This window comes from Hemicordylus capensis, chromosome 6 (genome assembly GCF_027244095.1).
Source record: "Hemicordylus capensis ecotype Gifberg chromosome 6, rHemCap1.1.pri, whole genome shotgun sequence".
NCBI lineage: Eukaryota > Metazoa > Chordata > Lepidosauria > Squamata > Cordylidae > Hemicordylus > Hemicordylus capensis.
In genome coordinates this window covers 73,552,671-73,573,781 of record NC_069662.1, presented here as the reverse complement: position 1 = coordinate 73,573,781, position 21,111 = coordinate 73,552,671, and the positions used below count along the sequence as shown (strand labels likewise).

Below are 21,111 nucleotides of genomic sequence, written 5' to 3'. Positions count from 1 at the left end.
ACTTAGAGCAGGTTCCCTACAAGGCAAAGCTAAAATATCTAGGATTTTTTTGGTCTAGAAAAAAGCCAACTAATGATAGAAAATTATCATTATAAAATTATGCATGGTGTGAAGAGAGAGGACAGAGAGAAAAATTTCTCAGTCTCTCCCAACACTATAACTAGAGAGGGGACATCCCATGAAATTGATTGCCAGGAAGTTTGGGATCAACAAAAGGAAGTACTTTTTCACACAGTGTGCAATTAATCTGTGAAATTCTCTGCCATGGAATGTGGTGATAGCCACCAGCTTGGATGGCTTTAAAAGGGGTTTAGACAAATCCGTGGGGACCAGGAAGTTTTTCACACATGGCTCTATGGCTTGGGGTATCTGAAGAGCGAATCTGCTTCGCAGAAGATTCGAGGCATTTTAATTCAAGGGATTAGATGGACCATTGGTATAGCCATCAGCACCTCCATCAACACCTTCGGAGAAAGCAGAATCCCCGGAGTTTTTTTCAAAAGCTGCTGGAAATAGAAGATTTTTTTACTCCGGACATAACTCAGGCTAAGCCAGAATTTGCAGCCTCCCTTTGAAGAAAAACAAATCCCTGTCTGTCCTGGTCCCTGATAGCCCGCAGGGAGGTCGGGTTAAATTCAGCAAAAATGTGGACTGCCACACTTCAATCAGGAGTGGATTCGGGCAGAAAGCCCTGTTTGTAAAACCTCCAAGTCTATCAATGGATACTAGTCTTGATGGCTATAGGCTACCTCCAAGCTCAGAGGCAGGATGCCTCTGAATACAGTAGGGGAGCAACAGCAGGAGAGGGGGCAGGCCTTAATCTCCTGCTTGTGGGCTTCTCAGCAACATCTGGTGGGCCATTGTGGGAAACAGGATGCAGAAATAGATAGGTCTTTGGCATTATCTTGCATGGCTCTTTTGGGGTTCAAGAGCAGGCATGCTGTCCATTCAACCTGGGTTTTGTACAAATGACTTCTAAAGTCCCACTAACATTCCCAGACTGTTATTGCTACAAAATGTTGCTGAAAGACAGAGGCTTAATTGACCTCCTGTTTCCACCAACATCGGGATGGGGGAAGCTTGCAAGTACACAGCACTGTGGAAAGCTTGTTGCATGATATCTTCGATCCTCCTAATATGCACCTCCTGTGTCTTTTTCATTGTTTCATGCTTGCACTTTATGATATATTATAGTTTTTATTGGCACTAAATCTTAGTGCATTACTCAATTGTTTTCTTATTTTATTCTCTGCTTCATTCACTGGGGGAGGGGAAGAAAACAGGCTTACAAATTCTTCTGTTCCTCACAGTACAAATACAGGTGAAACTCGGAAAATTAGAATATCGTGCAAAAGTCCATTAATTTCAGTAATGCAAATTAAAAGGTGAAACTGATATATGAGACAGACGCATTACATGCAAAGCAAGATAAGTCAAGCCTTAATTTGTTATAATTGTGATGATCATGGCGTACAGCTCATGAAAACCCCAAATCCACAATCTCAGAAAATTAGAATATTACATGGAACCAAGAAGACAAGGATTGAAGAATAGAACAATATCGGACCTCTGAAAAGTATAAGCATGCATATGTATTCAGTACTTGGTTTGGGCCCCTTTTGCAGCAATTACTGCCTCAATGCGGCGTGGCATGGATGCTATCAGCCTGTGGCACTGATGAGGTATTATGGAAGACCAGGATGCTTCATTAGCGGCCTTCAGCAATTCTGCATTGTTTGGTCTCATGTCTCTCATCCTTCTCTTGGCAATGCCCCATAGATTCTCTATGGGGTCAGGTCAGGTGAGTTTGCTGGCCAATCAAGCACAGTACACTGTATACTTTTCAGAGGTCCGATATTGTTCTATTCTTCAATCCTTGTCTTCTTGGTTCCATGTAATATTCTAATTTTCTGAGATTGTGGATTTGGGGTTTTCATGAGCTGTACGCCATGATCATCACAATTATAACAAATTAAGGCTTGACTTATCTCGCTTTGCATGTAATGCGTCTGTCTCATATATCAGTTTCACCTTTTAATTTGCATTACTGAAATTAATGGACTTTTGCACGATATTCTAATTTTCTGAGTTTCACCTGTATATGAGATATGCCAGCTTTCCCAATAAGAGAGCTTTGCATTTTAGTATTCTACTATTAAGTGGATGGTGGTCAACATAAAGGAGCAGCAAGAAGCCAATAAGCAACCTTAGCATTTGCCAAAGGATACTGATAAATTTGTTTGTTGGATTATTTATAATTTGTATCTTTTCTGACCAGAGTCCCCAAAGCAGCTGACAACATTAATACAGGTCCCACTGCAATATTTTACAATTAACAGCATTTTAAAACACATTTAAACCATAAAACAAATTGACTTAGGAAAAGAAAAGGCAGAGGACATATAGGGTTGCATATGCCAGCCTGGACATTATATTGGACAGCTGTGATCAGGTCTTTCAAATCTTAATATAGAGATTGAGACCTTGGGTTAGGGCGGTATAAAAATGTGCTAAATAAATAAATAATTAAATAAAAATAAATAAATAAAATAGCTGTAGGGGCAAACTGGATTGGAGCCACAGTGCATTGCTTTCAAAAGCAACCATTAGTCACCCACTAGTGCCCATCACCTATGCAGATGCCAGTATTTTGCAGATTCACGATCTGCAAGGGAAATTGAGTCAGATGACTTTTTTTTTTTTTAAGCACTACAGTCAGGGCATAATTTAATATAGGAAGCCAACAACGGGTTCCAGGCCCTGTAGTTGCCTTATAATACTAAAGTGGAGGTGGAGACAGCATTACAGTGGAGAGTGGGAGGGGCAGGGGTGTAGCTATAACTGACTTCAAAGAACCCAGGCCCCCCCATCTCCTGAGGGGCGCCCCCAGCTCCACCTATTTTCTTCATTATCTCCCTCACTCCGAGGGGCTACCAGGGAGGGGGGTGAACGCCCCTGGGGAAGGGGATGCTTAACCTTTCCCCTGCCTGCTAATTCCAAATGTACCCATCACTGATCATCCCTGCCCCCTTCCACCCTCAGCTAGGCTTTGACACAAATAGAACTCTGAACTACTGACTCAATTGAAGGTCTATATGCAAAAAGAAAAACGAAAAAGGTGAAGCAGTAGCAAACATTGGAAAAGAAGCTATGGGTAACACTTTAAGAATAGTAGTCCTTGAGTTCTTCCTCAAGAGTTCAGAGCAACTATAGGAAACAATATAACAAAACTAAAAGATTGATCAGTCCTCTTCCATTGGCCCTCCTCTTTGTCCAACCATCACCAGTCATTCTAACTCAGGCTTTATCAGTGGCCACAAGGAGAGGGAGAGGGAGAAATTTTCCATTTTATCCTGCAGTGGAATCTACAGCCTGTAGGAACATAGGAAACTGTCATATACTGAGTCAGACCATTGGTCCATCTCACTCAATATTGTCTACACAGACTAGCAGCAGCTTCTCCAAGGTTGCAGGCAGGAATCTCTCTCAGCCCTATCTTGGAGATGCCAGGGAGGGAACCTGGAACCTTTTGCTCTTCCCAGAGCGGCTCCATCTCTTAAGGAGAATATTACAGTGTTCACACATGTAGTTTCCCATTTATATGCAATCAGAGTGGACCCTGCTTAGCTAAGGGGACAAGTCATGTTTGCTACCCAGGTCCGGTGCTACCATTAGGCCAACTAGGCAGCTGCTTGGGCGCGAACCTCAGAGGGGCGCAGAGTGTATCAAATCAATCAAAATGATTTGTGTGCCAAAATATTTTCTTTTTTATTTGAGAAAGATAATCAAAAATTGATGTATTACCTATTCTTGCAATTTAAAATAAATTTAGCAGTTTCAAGTTTTGTGCTTTTCATTTTTTCTACAAAACATGTTTCTGAAAATCAAAGCTGAGATTTTTTTGGTGGGGGTGCAAGTATTTAGCTTTGCCTAGTGCAAAATAGTCTGGCACCGGCCCTGTTGCTACCACAAGTCCAGCTCTCCTCCCATAGCCTATATAGGCCCTATCACCCACTCATGACCTCTAGAAAGGTCTAGTCCTGATCTTGAATAGTTTCAGATCAGACAGGGACTCCAGAAGAGTCTAATTTAAAATGAGTCTGTTTGTTTTTTGCCTGACTCACAGAATCCAGAAAATAACTAAAACTCCGGCATCTCTAGCAACGACCATACAGTATGGAACTCTGTGAAATGTATTGTTTTTCTGTGCCTATTTTAAAGTTTGTGAGTTTACTTTGCATTTGTGAAACAAGGCCTAGTTTGAAACTGAGGCTCAGATTTGTGAAATTATTCTTTTAAAAATTATATTACCAGAACTGAGTCATTCTGACCCAGCTCATTTCTGAGACAATCTGCAAAGCATCAACATTACAGTTATACCTAAAATGAGCTTGATACACTGTCTGCTGGAAGGTTTTGGAACATTGCTTGAGGACATAGACACAATCAGGATTTCTTTTCTTTCCAAGCTAAAATTAAAAATAAACTAAAATCCCGTATCTAGGAGGTTTTATTAGTAAAGGCAACAACATTTAGCCTGCTGATTCCCCATAGCAATGGCCCATTGAGTAGATATAGGATCAAAACTATTTCCTCACTTCAGCCTGCCCCTGTAGCCCTATTCAGATGTTAGAAAAACAAAGCTCTATACAGCATCAAAGTGAGTAAGAAGCCCCACTCAGGCGTGTCACTCACCCCTCCATCTCGCCACTCACAGTTACAGCGCCATTTGTTTGCAGAGGGAAGCATTGTAGCGGTGATGGCAAGTGTTCCATGTTTGGCAGCCTGGGGTGATCCTGACTGCCCATCACAGAAGCTATGACAGTTACAGCATTTCCCACTGTAAGTGATCATAAGTGGTGAGGTGGAGAGGGTGAGGGATGCGTTGGAGTGGGACTTCCGACCCACTTTGTTTTTCTAATGTCTGAATAGGGCTTTTGTGAAGTGGAATCTATGAATATGATACTCTGCAGTGCATGTGGCATGAAGCTGGGCAAGGAAGTTTCTGATTATCTTAGTCTTCAAATCTCCTTCAAAGGGGATTTGTGCACTGCCTAGAGATTTACATATCAGGCAGTATAAAAATATAATAAATAAATAAATAAATAAAATAAAATAAAAATCGCCTCGAGATTTACATATCCGTTGGTATAAAATATGCTGTATGGCCTATGGCTGTAATAAATTGATTGATTGATTGATTGATTGATTGATAAAGAAATAAAATAAAAATCCCTTTTTATCGAAAGTCAAGATCCTAACGTGCATGGCTGCAGAGAAAGAGAGAAATTAAACTATGCAGATACATTTGTTGAAGTATTGACAGCCAAAGGCGTACTGGGGTGGAGCTTCCAGTATTCGCATAGTAGTGGATATCTGATTTTGCTATACCAGGAAACACTCCCCAAGTTCAGCCTCTTAGACACTGTACTCTCAGTCCCTCTTCAAGTGTTATGTAACTGTGCATGCTGTAATAGGCAAGGGATTCCGTCAGGCACCAGCCCCAGGAGGCAGATATGGAGTTCCCTATGACTTATAAGGCAGGGGATGTTTGGAAGGAAAACTTCCATTTCTAATATGTTCCTAGATGCTTGAAAGTGAGCTGGTTTGCACACAATTACAGACCTAATCAAGGGGTTGGGGGAATGTAGATACATTCCTGGCATGGAGGTGATAACATGGCTGTGTTCCTATCAGGCACACAGCATCAACCGCAAAAGACTTTTGGGGGCTTTGCCACAAGCCCAGGACATGGCAGGCTGCCTGCCTGCTGGGCGAGCAAGTTGATAGACCGGCTTCAATGAACAAAAGATCATCCAACCTGATCTTCTGGGGACAGAAGTTGGAAAATGCACATATTGGTAATTTTCAAAAATAAACAGGCAGTCTTAAGATTCCAACCAACAGGGGATCCCCACCACCAGCTGCTCCCCTGCTCTTAGGAAAGAGTTGCAGTATTTGGTAATATTCCCTGGAAGAAAGTGTTTCTTCAAGAATAAGATGAATTGACCAACTGCCAGCCAGAAGATCTTATGCTCCTGTCTGCAAAGCAATTGATTAATTAATTAATTATCGGATAGATTTTCCTTCTGATAATTACCTTCCTATAATTATCCTTAATTATCAGATGGATTTTCCTTGCACAGGAATATCAGCAGTAACCAAGGGCGCATTTCATTAAGACATTTTCCTGTGCATGTCCCACCGAAATGGAGTATGGTGCTCTTGCATAGCTCCCACTCAATTCAATAGGGCTTGCACAGCAGAACCTACCATTGGCTTGGACCCTGACTCCAGTCCACCATCACTTCAGTGAAGCTGGACAGATAATTTAAGTCTCCAATAATATTTTAGCTCTTCTTAAGCTCTTTAATTTTTATAACATCTCACCAAATTCTTTCCAATATTTCCTGATGTCCTCAAGGAACTACTAGGATAACATTACAAAAGCAGCTTAACCCCTACTTAATCCTACTTCCCACATTACAGTTGTCATTAATGTTTATGGCATTCCTGCACAACTTGTGAGCTCTGAAACCAAACACAGCTCACCAGTCTCAGAGAGGTAGCAAAACCATTGTTTGTTGATCCACAATTAGTCAGAATATACTTCTTTATAGGTATCCATTCCACACCTTTAAAAGTCTAAGACTTCTCCCTCCCCACTTTAAAAAAAATGTAATTCAGAATCTAGAAACATGAGTTTACAAAAATAAGTTCCGGTTTCAATTACTCGTAATTAGCTTTCAGCCTACTGTCAAATATGAAGGGGATGAGTCTACACTGTTTGAAACTGGGTTGCATGACTGTTGCACAGTAGTTATTTTTTTAAAATTTTAAATGAGGGGAACAATGTCTGCGTTTCAGTTGGGTTTGCACAACTGAAGGCATTGCAATACTGACTCAACTATTCCCTGACATCAGTGGGGCCTTTTAAGGGCCTAGTAGCATTGCTGCAGGAGGGGAAAAAAGAAGGATTGGAAATTTCAAGTGTGGTTAGGTTTTCTGTCAGGATAGCTATTTTCCCCTGCCATGTGTTTTTATGCTGCAAAAGGAAAGTGAAAACCAACCAATTTGTTAATTTTTTTTACAAAGTCACAAAACTAGAAGGCTGAAGCCCTGAAATGACTTTGGATGTTACTGAAAGGTGCCAACGGCTCATTTTAAAATAAACCCAAAACCCTTTCCCCACATTTTTCGTTTTTGAAACTATAGCTTCCAGCTGTGAACAGACAGAAGGGCTGCGATACAGCGAGGAAAGTTGATGCAATGGAATTGCTTGCCCTATAATTAGATTCAAACTGTGTGATGAAAGTTTCACAAGAAAAGCCTCTTCAAGGGAGGCCCCCCCCCCACATCTTAGTCTTATGACACAGAAAATATGTCCAGGCTAGAAAGCTCTGGATAGAAATTAGTTCCATATTTCTTGGGAAGAGTTCACTCGTCAAAGGAAAAAGAGTCCTCAGGGAAAACAAGAGAGGGAACAGCACTGAGAAGGAAAAATCTTTTGTTCAACATTGCGCCAACAGGTTATATAGCAATTTGGGTTTGTTTTCTAGCTGCTTCCCTTGTAAATACAAAGCAATGTTTTGCTTAAACATACAAAGTATGTTTGCTTAAGACTTTATTCTAGAAACAACTTCTTGTTCTCCTTCTCCTTCCTTTTCTCTCTGACTCCACCCCCTCCACACTCATACTCTACAGGATCCCCACTGGGGCAAATGTCTACTCAACAAAACATGAAGTTCAAGGCTGCTAGATAGAATGCAACAGAGTTCAATACTTTCTCTGAATCCCACAGAATTCCTAGGGTTGGGGAGGAGTATTCCCCAGCTGCTACACTTACTGTGCCTCAGGACCAGGCTTTATTAAGGTTAAGGATGGAAATAAAAAATGGGCAATATCCATACTAGCTATTCATGACTAAGCACCATTGAAATCTAGAAGATTATTTAGTTGTGCCTAAATCAACTCTCATTAATTTCAGTGAGTTGTTGTTGTTGTTATTATTATTATTATTATTACATTTATATCCCGCTCTTCCTCCAAGGAGCCCAGAGCTGCATACTACATACTCAAGATTCTCTTTCACAACAACCCTGTGAAATAGGTTAGGCTGAGAGAGATGTGACTGGCCCAGAGTCACCCAGCTAGTTTCATGGCTGAATGGGTCTCCCCGGACCTAGTCCAGCACTCTAACCACTACGCCACAAAAAAAATTTTTTTTCAAAAAAAATCTGTTTGTCCCACTGTCACTTTTGGTCAAATAGATGTTGTAGGTTTTCATACAAGAACCTGCAAAATGTGTTTAGAAGAAGCAAAGATGTGATGACTACACACACCATGAATAGATCCCTGTCTCGCAAACCACCTTCATTTATTTGATTAAATTCTATTGTCTGCATTCCCAAACAGCATGTTTTCTTTATTTTTAAAAGAGGACAAATCTTGAAGCTTTATCATAAAGTTCATCTTACTTTTTTGTCCTGGAAAAAGAAAGAAAAAAGAACAGTCGTTCAAAGCCTCCTATGCTCAGATGGTTCAAACAACAGGTTATAAAATGCATCCTAGGAGCCTTGTGATTTGACACTTTTGTTTTGTGACATCCAAAGACCTGTAAAGAGAGATCCACCTTCACAGCCAAATCCATGCAAATTAAGGGCAGTTTATTCCATCAACAGAAGCAAGTGGTAATGTTTTTTGTGGGACAATCCTTCAGGGTGTATGTGTGTGTTTATGTGTATGATATTTTTTAAATGCCACAAGTCTATAGTACTATCTCTTCAGAAGAAAACTCACCCTGTAAAAAATTCCTAGAACCTTCTGCTACACACTTCACTTCCCTGAGTAGCAGAACGTTCTAGGAAATTTAAATAAGACAATATTATGCATATGGAAAAGGTACACCACCATTGATTGTCTATACAACCCAATGACGATTCTGTGATCACAACCCAACAAAGTCCACAAAGCACTGTCCCTGGCTGAAAGAGTTTGAGCTCAGAGTGTTGAGGACTTTGACACAAAAATATATTGTTTGTTTCTTTACAGAGCAATCTAGCCTGAACCCCGTCTTTGCAGCCCAGATAGAGCCAGTCTTAGAGGTGGGTGAGGCGGGCGGATGCCCAAGAGTGTTTCCTCTAACAGGTATTCCCAGTTGTTGACTACAACTCCCAGCATCCCCAGCTGCAATAGCCTTAGCTTGGGGGTTATGGGAGTTGTAGTCAACAACATCTGGGAATCCTTGTTAGAAGGAACACACCTGATGGGAACACTGAGCTGAGCTTGAAAGCTTGCTATTTGTCGAGTGTACTGTCTGTAGTGAAGCAGCTGAAGGCCTGTGAGACTTCACTGGGGTCCCAGAACTGGAACAAGAGAGCACTGGCGGCAAGGCAGCAAATTATTGAGAAGTAGCTTGGGGCCCTTTTCATGGGCATTGCTAAGAAAGCCTGGGAAAAGAAGGGCCGGTTACACTACTAGACCTTGCAAAACCACAACTTGGCAACACGGTGGTGGGGGCAGGGTAGGCACTCCTCGCTCAAGCTGCTATTAATTCTAGGCCCCGAGTCCAGACTAGGAGATAGTGTATATACCTTGGATGTTAGAGAGCCCTCATCATTAGTGATGTGCACGGACTGGTCCGGAGGCCTTTCTGAAGGCCTCCAGACTGGTCCAGACATGAGGGCGGTTCAGTGGTCCGGCACTGGGGTGGGGGGGCTCTTTAAGGGTGGGGGGAGGGGTACTTACCCCTCCCGCCACGTTTCCCCCGCTGGTGCATTAGTTTTGGAAAGCTTTTGGGGCAGCAGGATACCTCCCTGCCACCCCTTCCCCCCAGTCATCGGCAAAAGGCTTCAAAAAGCCTTTTGCGTGTGCGCATGTCACGTCTCCATGTCACGTGCACACGCGTGTCGCAGAGACATGACGTGCGTACGCGCAAAAGGCTTTCTGAAGCCTTTTGCCAACGACTGGGGGAAGGGGCGGCAGGGAGGTATCCTGCTGCCCCAAAAGCTTTCCAAAACTAACGCGCCGGCGGGGGAAACGCGGCGGGAGGGGTAAGTACACCCTCCCCCCGCCCTTAAAGAGCCCCCCACCCCAGTGCCGGACCACAGCTCCACGGTTCTGTGCACAAGCCTACTCATCATTTACCAGGGCAGAATTAGGTTGTTTAAAAGACGGACATATATTATTCATTACCTTCAAGACCTGTTTTAAAATTCTGAGAAGCTTGGGGGGTTGCCCAGGAGGATTTACACGCAGGGCTTCTCCCCCAAATCTCCTTCAGAAGAGAGTATTGCATTCACACACCAGCCAAACTTAACCCGAAGCAATTGGCCGTAAATAAAGTAGCTATCTATCCCGAAGTCCCTCAGGGATTCTTGGACCCACTCTGCACACAAACCCACTCTGCACACAAATTTGTGATGTGAATTCTAGCATATCTCGACATATTTCTGGATTTTTAAAATGCTGGTTTTAAACTGCTTTTGCTGAAAACGCTGGAGCAAATAGGGAGAGGCACTGACGTAGAATCATTAGCATGATAACAACAACAATCAATGTTGTTATTACAGCCGTAAGCCAACCAGATAACAACAACAACTATATATCGCTTTTCAACAAATGTTTGCAAAGCAGTTTACATAGAGAAAGAATAAATAAATAAATAAAATGGATCCCTGTCCCCAAAGGGCTCACAATCTAAAAAGAAACATAAGATAGATACCAGCAACAGACACTGGAGGTACTCTGCTGGGAGTGGATAGGGCCAGTTACTCTCCTCCTGCTAAATAAAGAGAATCACCATGTTAAAAAGCTGCCTCTTTGCCAAGTTAACAGGGGTTGCTCTTGATAAGAGGGATGCTCTCTTTAGAAATGCAGATATCACTCTTTAGGAAGCTCCCCCCCCCCATTGGCTAGAAGGAAAACATGGACACATATCATGTGAACTTGTTTCAAAACAAAACCCAAGAACAGAGGGGAAGGGCTGCTTTGCTCAATGCCGCAAGTGTGGTTTGAAGGGGCTTTGTTCAACATTTACCCCGAAGCATGAAGTCATGTGCGAATAACTCCCAGGATATCTTCCCTTCAGTTGAAAAACGGTGTTCCATAGACTGCCACATGTGTATGGAGATTATGCTCCTAGAGAGATGGAAGCATCAGAGCATGCTGGACAGGCTGTTACTTGTGCAAACCAGCCAAAGGTTTGTGGAAGTGATACAGCTGCACTGACTGATCCAAAGCAGCCATACTTTCTCCAAGCTGCACTTCCAGATGCAGCAGCAACCCATCCACCCATCTGATTTCAGACAGACAAAATTAGTCAGTCACCAGCAGGGTCTGAGTAGGAATGTTTGGTTCTTTTCCAATATTGACAGAGGGAAGGGAGCCTTTTTGCCTACTCTGCTCTGTCAGGGAAATCTTTGGTTCTATTCGGTTTGATTCTTTTATTGCTCAAATAGGTCAAAAAGTAGTCAGGCAGGTTCAGCGCAGTTTGGCAGGGAAGGAAAGACAGAGAAGACAATGATGGGCCCCTAGAGACACAAACCAGTCTCTCAGGCAGGTCCAGCTTGAAGCGGTGGACAAAATGGCCCTGGCCAAGGACACCGAGGGTTAATGGGCGCTGAAAAGAGCCCTGGCACACCCACAGCCAGGGTGCCCCCTTGTCCCCTCGAGTACCTAGGCGGTCAGTTTGTTGGCTGGGAGTGAGTACCCCTCTTCTCCCCAGTCAGCGCTTCAATGAAATGCTGACTGGGGAGGGATGGGAGAGGGTCCAAATGGACCCTCTCCCGGGCAGTGGCCCCATCCCCTGCATCTGACAGCAGATACAGGGGCAGGGCTTATACTGGGGGCGGGGCCCTCCAGCCCCTCAGCGCTTCCCAGTCAGTGGTTCATGGAATCACTGACTGGGAGCTGCTTTCCCTCCCTGCCTCCTTGGGGATTTCCCTCCCTCTCCTCATCAGACACAGGGGGTGGAGCTTGGGGGTGCACGTGCTTCATACACGCATTTAAAAGTACTAGGGTGTGGGGGACTATTTTGGTCAAATGCGCCACAACCCTTTGAGTCAGCACTGCTCTGAGGGCTGATTGCTTTGAGGGAACCTGGAGCAAGGAACTGGCCCTCTGGCCCTAATAGTCTCATTGACCCCAGTGCTGACTGATTTGGGGCTGATGATACTTAAAGGGCCATACAATTAAAGTCTGCAAGCTGAAAAAGACAATTTGTGTTACTTGTCTGATGCTTGCAGCTGGGGTGGAGTTTCTTAACTCTCACCTGCAACAAGCATGCCTGTACTGAACAGGGGTTGTTGGTTTAATTAGGGTGAGTTCACACAATCACAAGAATCTTGGTTAATCAGGTTTAGTGAGGCCAGCGGAGGTGATTGTGTAAAAACAGAATTTCAGAGCAATTCTGGTCAAACCACACTGGTTAACCAACATTTAACCAGGATAAATAATCAGGATTCCTAGTTATCTAGCCTGGTTAACTAGAGCACTTTGACCAAGATTGCCCTGAAATTCTGCATTCACACAATCAGCACCGCTGGCCTCACTAATCCTGATTAACTTTTTAAGCAGGATCTTTGTGATTGTACAAATACAGCATTTGTTTCATAGCAAATAAGTCATATACTTTATGTTGTAGCCCTTAATTTATCCCATCTATGGTGACTTCATTCTGAGACGAAGGGCAGGGGGATGCGATGGGACGCTAGGTACAGTATGCATATAGTATTTAATTATTTAAAATGTTCATATCCTGCTTTTCTAAAACACTTTATGCAAAGTGATTAACACGGGGTGGCCCAAGGTACTGCAGCTGGTGAGACAAGGCATCAAATGTTGCCTTGCCCCATGCCCATGTTGGGGACCAGCCCCCTTTAAAAACCAATCCTTGCAAGCTTTGAAAGTGTCACAGAAAGTAAGGAGGACGAAGGGGTGCCAGCAGCCTTCTCTCCTCTCCCTGTGCTCTGTGCAAGCTTTGCAAGTGTCAGATTGGTCCCAAAGAGCGGCGCTGATGGCATCGCCACCCTGCTGGCACCCCCATAATCCGTTGCCTGAGGTAACTGCCTCACTCCGCCTCATGAAAGGAGTTCCCCAGGGTTAACATTTAAAGTAGACATTTTAAAATACCATTTAAATACATTTTCAAGAGAAAATAAAAACAAAACAATTAAAAGTATTTTCAAGTCAATGTTTGACATCAGATATACACACTACACGCCAGTAGTTTAAGATTTCTGTCTCAAAAACTGAAAACCAAAATGCCTCACTACTACAGTAGTTTCATTTACAAAATACAGCACTCCTTCTGCACGTGGGATCCTCTCTTCACATTTCATAAAAGCATTAGAAAAAGTTAAATCTGTGGCTGAGTCAGCGAGTCCTCCTTGCTGCTATTGCCCTCCCTCCGGCCAGGCTATTGGTCAAGTCCTTAGGTCTGCCAGGGAGCACAGGGGAGAGGAGGAAGAAAGGAGTTTATCAGTCATATGCTGATTCCATTTGCAGGTCAGACAACAGGACAATAAGATCCTTCCACTGGAGTCAATAGCTCAGTAAATGGAGAATGGGCCAAATTCAAATTTCTGAAATTACTCCGATCAAGTTTCACTGTCCTGTGCTACTGTCTTGAATGAAAAAGGGATCTGGTCACTTCAGACACTTAAACATAGTACTCAGTGCTGGTACCAGGTTGTGGGGGGCCCTGGGAAATGTCTTGTACAGGAATTCCCTGGTGTGTTGCAATCCATGCTGCTCAAGCTTACTGGTGAACTCAGCAGCAGCAGACAATGGCTCCTCCCTCCCTCCCCCTTGACAAATGGGAGGATGTGGTAGCAGCAGCTCTTTCTTGAAGGGCAGGAGGAGGAGGAGCAGCAGCAGCAGCTGCTGCCACTGCCACATCCTCCCCCATAGGGGAAGGGGAATAGCCTCTTGGTAGTGGCTCCTCCTCCTCCTCCTCTCTCAGTTTAAGCTTATGGATTCAACAGTGATTTTTTACTTCCTCTAACCCATCCTTCTTTTTTTCTACTACACGGGTTTGCTTTTCCCATTATCTCCACCAATCTCTGTTTTGTTATTTTGTATTTGGGATTCTAGCTCTGTTTGCTTAATTACTACAGCATCCAATTTCTTTTCATAATCCTCAAGTTTCTACAGTAGAGCTAGAAGTTTTAACTAAAATGCTTTCTAACTTAGCATCCAAGTTATTAAATTTATTTTTGAACCTCATTTGCAAACACTTAATTTGTTCCTTTAGCTTTTTCTCTATTCATATTTCTTTGTCACATATTTCATGAGTGACTTGTTCTTCTAGTCGCTTTAATTCTGTTGTTGGCATCTTTTTTTAAAAAACAACCAACTGTCAAATTTGGCTTTCATCTTTCCTGCTCTACATTCCCCAGTTTCCCCCCCTGTCCTCCTTAGATGCCATATTAAATACAAAATCTGTGATAAACCCTTGTTTGTTTTACAATATTCCACATAACACTCAGTAAAGAGTTTAACTTTCCAGTGAGTTTATAATTACTTTTGATTATAATTGCACTACCATCAAAAAATTGCTATATGTGGTGAAATACAGAACAATGACTCTATCCTCCAACTTCTACCACACAAGTTATACTCACAAACATAAATCTTTACTTCAAATTCAGCCAAAAGAAAGGCCAACTCACAGCCCAAATAATTGGGAAGTGAATTCTTTCCTCACACTGCAGTGTATTGCTTGGTGGACTAAGCTGTTCCAAAGAGGCTTGTTATTACTGCCATCTTCCTTGCAGATCTCAGGTATTCACAGCCTCTAGTTGACAGTACAAAGACTGTACTCACATGAGAAGAAACCTACCCCACATCCATCCAAAAGCAAAGTCCCCTTCACTCCCCAGACCACTGGGAAGTGGGCTCCTGCACGCACCACGATGTGTTGCTCAGTGGATGGGGCTGCTTCAAGAGGCACGTTGTTATCACTGTCCTCCTTGCAGACCCCAGGTGTTCCCCAGCAGTTCTGTTCCTCTTCAGCTTCTGTGCCACAGGTTAAGAGCCAAATGCCAGGAACCTTTTGGCTCTTACCCTTTGGTGTGAGCCTTTGGCAAGGTGCCTCTCTTTAGTACTGCCTGCAGGAGGATAGAGGCGTGCACAAAACCAGTTTTCCCTGTTCAGTTTGAGCCTGAATCAGACTTGAACTGGACTGAGTATGTCTGGCTATGTCACCCTGGACGAGGGGCCTGGCTTGGCTTCCAGCTGGTTCAGGGGTTCTAGAAGGTTTTTTAAAGTTTTTTTTAAAATTTACCATCAGGTTCGGCAGTGGCCTCTTCAGGATGCTGCTGTGCAGGGTGCTGCCACACATACACCCTGGCCATTTGCGTGGCTGGGTCACGGTGCAAATGGCCAGGGCACATGTGCAGTGGCCTCCAAAATGGCTGCCGCCACCACAGAAAGGGCCAAAACAGCCCTTCAGAGACCAGGGATTCCAGGGAGAACTTCAGGGTCAGACTGTGCTTTATTTTAAGAACTCTGATTGGAATAATCCAAGATTGCTTGATCAAGACACCGTGAGTGATTCTGGCTTTTTTCCCCTTACCACAATTGCAAGGAGAATACTTCCAAGGTTTATGTGTGAGGGGGAGCGGAGGCATGCATGCTCCTGAGGCTAAGAGACAGCAAAGTCCAAGTTTAATTTTGCCTCCACCTGATATCTCAGCCCACCACTAGAGATATAAATGCCAACCAACCAACCAACCAATCTTTATTACAGTCATAGACCAGCATAAAATATAAGGGTGATTACATGTTTAAAGCGAGAGTAGATAAAAGGTGATTACATATAAAATGGTACATATTAATACTAAAAGGACTAAAAATACTAATTAGTAGATAATACACCAAAAGCATGAGGGCCTAAAAGCCTGAGAAATAGTAAAAGTCATAAAAACACATGAAAGGCATAAAGGGCGTGGAGGGGGGGGATAAAATTGATGTAATAAAGTTAAAGGACATGAGAAGACTGAAATACATAAACACTAGGGATGTGCGAAACGTTTCGGATACAAAACGTTTTGTACCCAAAACAGCCTGTTTCGGGTGTTTTGTAGACAAAACAAAACACCCATTTCCCAGATCAAAAAGTTTTGTATACAAAACAAAACGTCCCTCTTTTGGCTACAAAACGTTTTGTTGTTTCGGACCTCCATTTTGTGGTGATCTCTGAGTCAGTCTCCATTTTGTGTTTGACATCTCTTTGAATTTCCCACCCTTCCAGCCTTCTGATCAGTGACCTAAATCATGGGCTGACCTGCTGACAATTCCCTCCTTGTTCCCCATTGGCTCTTTTGCTTCTTCCCACTCTTTACTGACCCCACATTGGCCAGGGGAAGGGTTGCTAACCCATGGGGTGCTGGGTTCTGCTGTTTCTGTGGTGTTAGGAGTGTAGATTCTCTGGTAGCATATGAGAGTGGATTCTTGTTTTTCACTGAAAATCTCATATGCTACCAGAGAATCTACAATGAACACCTCAGAAACAACAAAACCCAGTACCCCACAAGCTTGTGGGTATGGGGGTGGTTGGCACCCTATGTGAACTACACAACCCCTCGCTCTGGGCAACCCCAGTGCCCCCCAAGTGGAATTATGGGGCTGCTGAAACCTCCATTATTCCCTATGGGAGAAATCTTAAAGACACGTAAACTTCAACAAATCACAAAAGATCAGCCCTTTGCCCAATTCCTTTGAAATAATTCTGGAAGTTTCCCTGCCCCCATTGGGCACTACCACCCACCACACTCTGCTCTGGGCCATCCCTTTCCCCTTGATTTGAAGCGATACATTTGCTGGAATCCCCATTATTCCCTATGGGAAAATTCTTAAAGATGTGTAAACTTAAAAAAGATTCACACAAAAAATCAGCCCTTTGCCTAATTCCTTTGAAATTTGGGTGGTAGCTTCCACCCATTGGACACTACCACCACCAACAACTCTTTTTGCCCTGGGACCCTTTTAAAAAATCCAAATCTATTCGGATTTGGAAAATTTGGCTACAAAACAAAACAGGGCTGATTCGGATTCAGAAAATCTGGGTACAAAGCAAAACGGGGATGTTTCGATTCGGATACAAATCGAAACAAGAAAATTCCAAAATGCACACCCCTAATAAACACCTGAGTAATAAAACTGGAAAACAGACAGATTAAAGGTTATAAAGAGCAGTGAAAGGGAGGCACGTGAGCAATTGCAGGGCCTGCCCAGAGACACCGAGAGTCAGACTGAGGCTGATTGGGCTCACTGCCTGTCATCCGCCGACGAATGCTGATCGCAGCCGCACAATACCTGGCGACACTATATGTGATGGCAGGCTTAGAGTCAGAGGGCAGCAAGGAGCTGTAGAATTGGCTCAGATGACTTGGATACTTGCTTAGCAATGGAAGGATGAGGGAGGCACAAATGTCTCTACAGAACAAGCAGTAGAGCAGAACATGCTCAATAGTTTCAATCTGCCTTAGGCCACAGGGGCATACTGTAGTTGCTCTGCAAATGGGGTCCTTCTGTAATGGCCTTCTAGCACTGCTGAAGGGAGGCCATGACAGCGAGCCAGAGTGAACGCCCTTCTGTGCTTTGGAACCTCCAGTTGGGTGACGTATGCTGCTAGAGAAGCGGAATATCTGAGCCCGTCACTGATATGAAATTTTGGGACCCTGCTGAGATCGGTTTGGCATTCCGTGTCTATAATGCGCTGCTTGATGGTTGCTTTTGCCTGATCGTAGCCCATGCTGAGCAAGGTCAAGGGGGAAAGGCCCAAATGTCAGTTCATGTAATGTTTCAGTGATTGCCTTATTGACTGAGTTTTCACTTCCACTTATAAATGAATCACTCCTGTCCAGATAAATATTACAGTATGCTAATTTCCCAACCTTCCACAAAAAAGTGGATCATTTCTGTACAATCGTATGCCTTGCACAAACTGTGCAAGGAAGTTGTACATGAGGCGGGGAGAGACAATTTTATTACTCTTTCCTTTAAAAACAATGAACTTTGATACAATGAATTGACAAATATATCATCATCATCATCTTTATTTTGGTTTCCAACCAGCTTCACAATCTTGCATGACAAGTATGTGTCCTCCTAGCATACCAGTCTGAAGCACTCTTCACCCAGAAGTTGTTTCCTGCTGAGTAGGTAACAGCCTTCTAGAATGCCTTGTCAGATATTTATAAACAACCACCTTCTGATTTGCTTAGCATGCCTTTGCCAAACACTACTGAGTTTATTGTCTTTCCTCTCTTGCTTTAGGTGCATTCCAGGAAGTTATTCTTTCATACACTTTGAACTGGAGGCTAGACAGGAGTAGGAAAAAAGTCCTGCTTGCCAAGGATTCTGGAACATTGCTATGTTTAATGATGGTGATCTAGCCACCTGGAAAAAGATGCTAAGCATACTGATGAATTCCCTATATGCCCTGCTTAATAAGCAAATAATCTACTCCTATTTGAAACAGCTTCCTTTCTGATCTCTCAGGGTTTTTTTAAGAGGAAGAGGGAACACAAAGTTTTAGCGGTAACTGTTCTGACAACATCTACAGCAATTTCCATTATAGTGTTCCAAAATGTTTGAGGACTCCTATGGTAATTTCTTTTGGAAATTCTAGAAGAGTAGGAGAGCTGGTCTTGTGGTAGCAAGGTATGCAGGGTCTGCCCTGATTGTACATGAATGGGAGACTTGATGTGTGAGCACTGTCAATATTCCACTTAGAGGATGGAGCTGCTCTGAGAAGAGCAGAAGGTTTCAAGTTCCCTCCCTGGCTTCCCCAAGATAGGGCTGAGAGAGATTTCTGCCTGTAACCTTGGAGAAGCCACTGCCAGTCTGTGTAGACAATATTGAGCTGGATGGGCCAATGGTCAGACTCAGTATATGGCAGCTTCCTATCTTCCGAATTCTAGGAATTTTCCTAGAGAAAACAATCACCTGGCCACCATGTAAATGCCTATTTTCATTATTTACATGCCACAAATGGATTTGGGATATCTCTGCTGAAGAAATCAAAGCCAAATTTCAGGATTGTATTCAGAAATACAAAAGAAATGCCACCTAGAGTATTTGGAGGAGGCGGCATACAAGAAATTCTAAATAAATAAATAAATAAAGTTACCATTTAGAAGCACACAAAAAAGGAGTGGGGGGAAGGAAAAAATAAAAATATATATTTCTGGAAATGCAATTCGAAAACGTATATAGAAAGAAGTCTCTTAGTTCTAGTATTGCAGTATGAAGGTAAAGGCTTCTATTACATACATTTTAAAAACCCACAAGGTTTTATATAATTACATTGTGGGGGGGGGGGCTTCAATCCGACCTATGCTTGTAGATAAATCCATACATTGCAGTGGTACTGTTATTTATAAAAGGCTCTAGTGATGTTACAGCCTGTTTACAAATGTCTGCCAGAATCTTTTCCACCACTTGCTGAAATTTGAAGGAAACTATAAACTTGTGATTAATTACCCCGTGTATTAAGATAATTGAAGAAGGGGTGTGCAACCTGAGAGGGGTTACAAGATAAAAGCTCTTCCTAAGCACTTTTTCAAATACTAGAAATGTTTGAAATGTTGTATTAGCAAACAAATGAATAGTCTTAGTTCAGAAGAGCCAACATTTTGCTCGTCTACTTCCTCTATTATTTAATTTTTCACATTTAATCATATATTACATGGCTAAACATCTAACTTCAGGGCACCAAGGGATTTTGTGGGGCTGAGAGGGAAGTCTATGACAGTGACTTGGATGTAATAGAGGGGTTAGCCAAGCAGAAGGACCTGTGTCTGGTCTGAAGAGACAGGATGCAGTTCTACTAACCAATTTGACCCTCTGGAGCTAGACAGGTTTGGCCCTCTATGCCTCTTTGGATGGAAGACCACTTGAGAACCATATGTAAGCCACTCTGAGGCTCTTGAAGGAAACATGGGCTATGCATGGTAGATAGACAAAGTAAGGGTCACTGGCCAGGTGACTGTCTGCCTATTACTGGTAGAGCCTTGCAGATCCTGGAAAGTGGTAGACCAGTGCTGGCCCCAGGCAAAGCCTGGCTTTAGCACCCTACCCCCTTCGCCTGTGCAGGCAAATGTCTCCCATCGGGCAGGCAGTCCCACAACATGATTATAACGTGCTGAGGCTGGAGCAGTGACCAGAGGTGACCAGATCAAGTGGGCAGCAGGAATGGGGAACACTGGCTCAGTTGCCACCTGCTCACTCCAGTGATGGGAGGTGTGCACACCCTTGGGGCAGGGGGCACCCATGTGGGCGATACATGACCCAGGACATTGGTGCCCCTCTCCATTTGGCACCCTAGGTAACCCTAGGTCCCAGAGATGTAAGTTTGGGGTGGTATACAAATATGATAGATAGATGATAGATAGATAGATAGATAGATAGATAGACCCTGTGGCAAGCTGAAAGAAAAAAGAAAACGAGGCAACCAGGAAAGGAAAATTATAACATTAAATGGCCAAAAGAATTAAGGGATCTGAGCGGGGAAATAAAACTAGGGCAGAGAAAGGGCAAAGCGAAGAAGGATGTACATGGCTAGCAGCTGCAAAAGTACTGCAGAGATAAAATGACAGAAGTTCAACTATAGATCAGAAATAACTAGACAAGGAGGCAAATCTCACAATCAGACCCACCTTAAGAGGGTTTGCGGGGAGAACGGGCTTAGCCTGCTCTCCCCACAGACGATCCCCAGACAGCCCTGGGCGGCCAGATCAGCCACCCACATGACTTTCGGCTCCATCATGGAGCCGGCGGCGGCTGCGGAGATTGGGGGTCGCGTGGGCCCTGGAAGTTCCAGGATGCCCCGTGCAAGTGTGTGGGGCATCCTGGAGAGACCCCCAGGGCCGGGAGACTTGTTTCAGCCTCCCGGCGGGGGTCTCCTCATGTGTTGCCACGGCACAGAGCTGCGCCACAGCAATACACGATCAAATAGACGGGATTAGCGGAGCGCTCGCTCCCTAACCTCGTCTAAGGTGAGGGGAAATTGGGAGGGTTTGCTGCTGGGAACTGCGCGGTTCCTGTGGCAGCACACGATCCTCCAAAAGCGGGCTAGGCTCCCTTAGCCCACTTTTGGTGGAT

At 43.7% G+C, this 21,111-nt stretch overlaps 1 protein-coding gene across 3 annotated transcripts in view; it reads right to left on the bottom strand.

Annotated features, from left to right (window-relative positions):
* Positions 1-21,111, bottom strand: part of COL15A1 (collagen type XV alpha 1 chain) — a 301,360-nt gene that overhangs the window by 238,809 nt on the left and 41,440 nt on the right. The window lies entirely within an intron of this gene.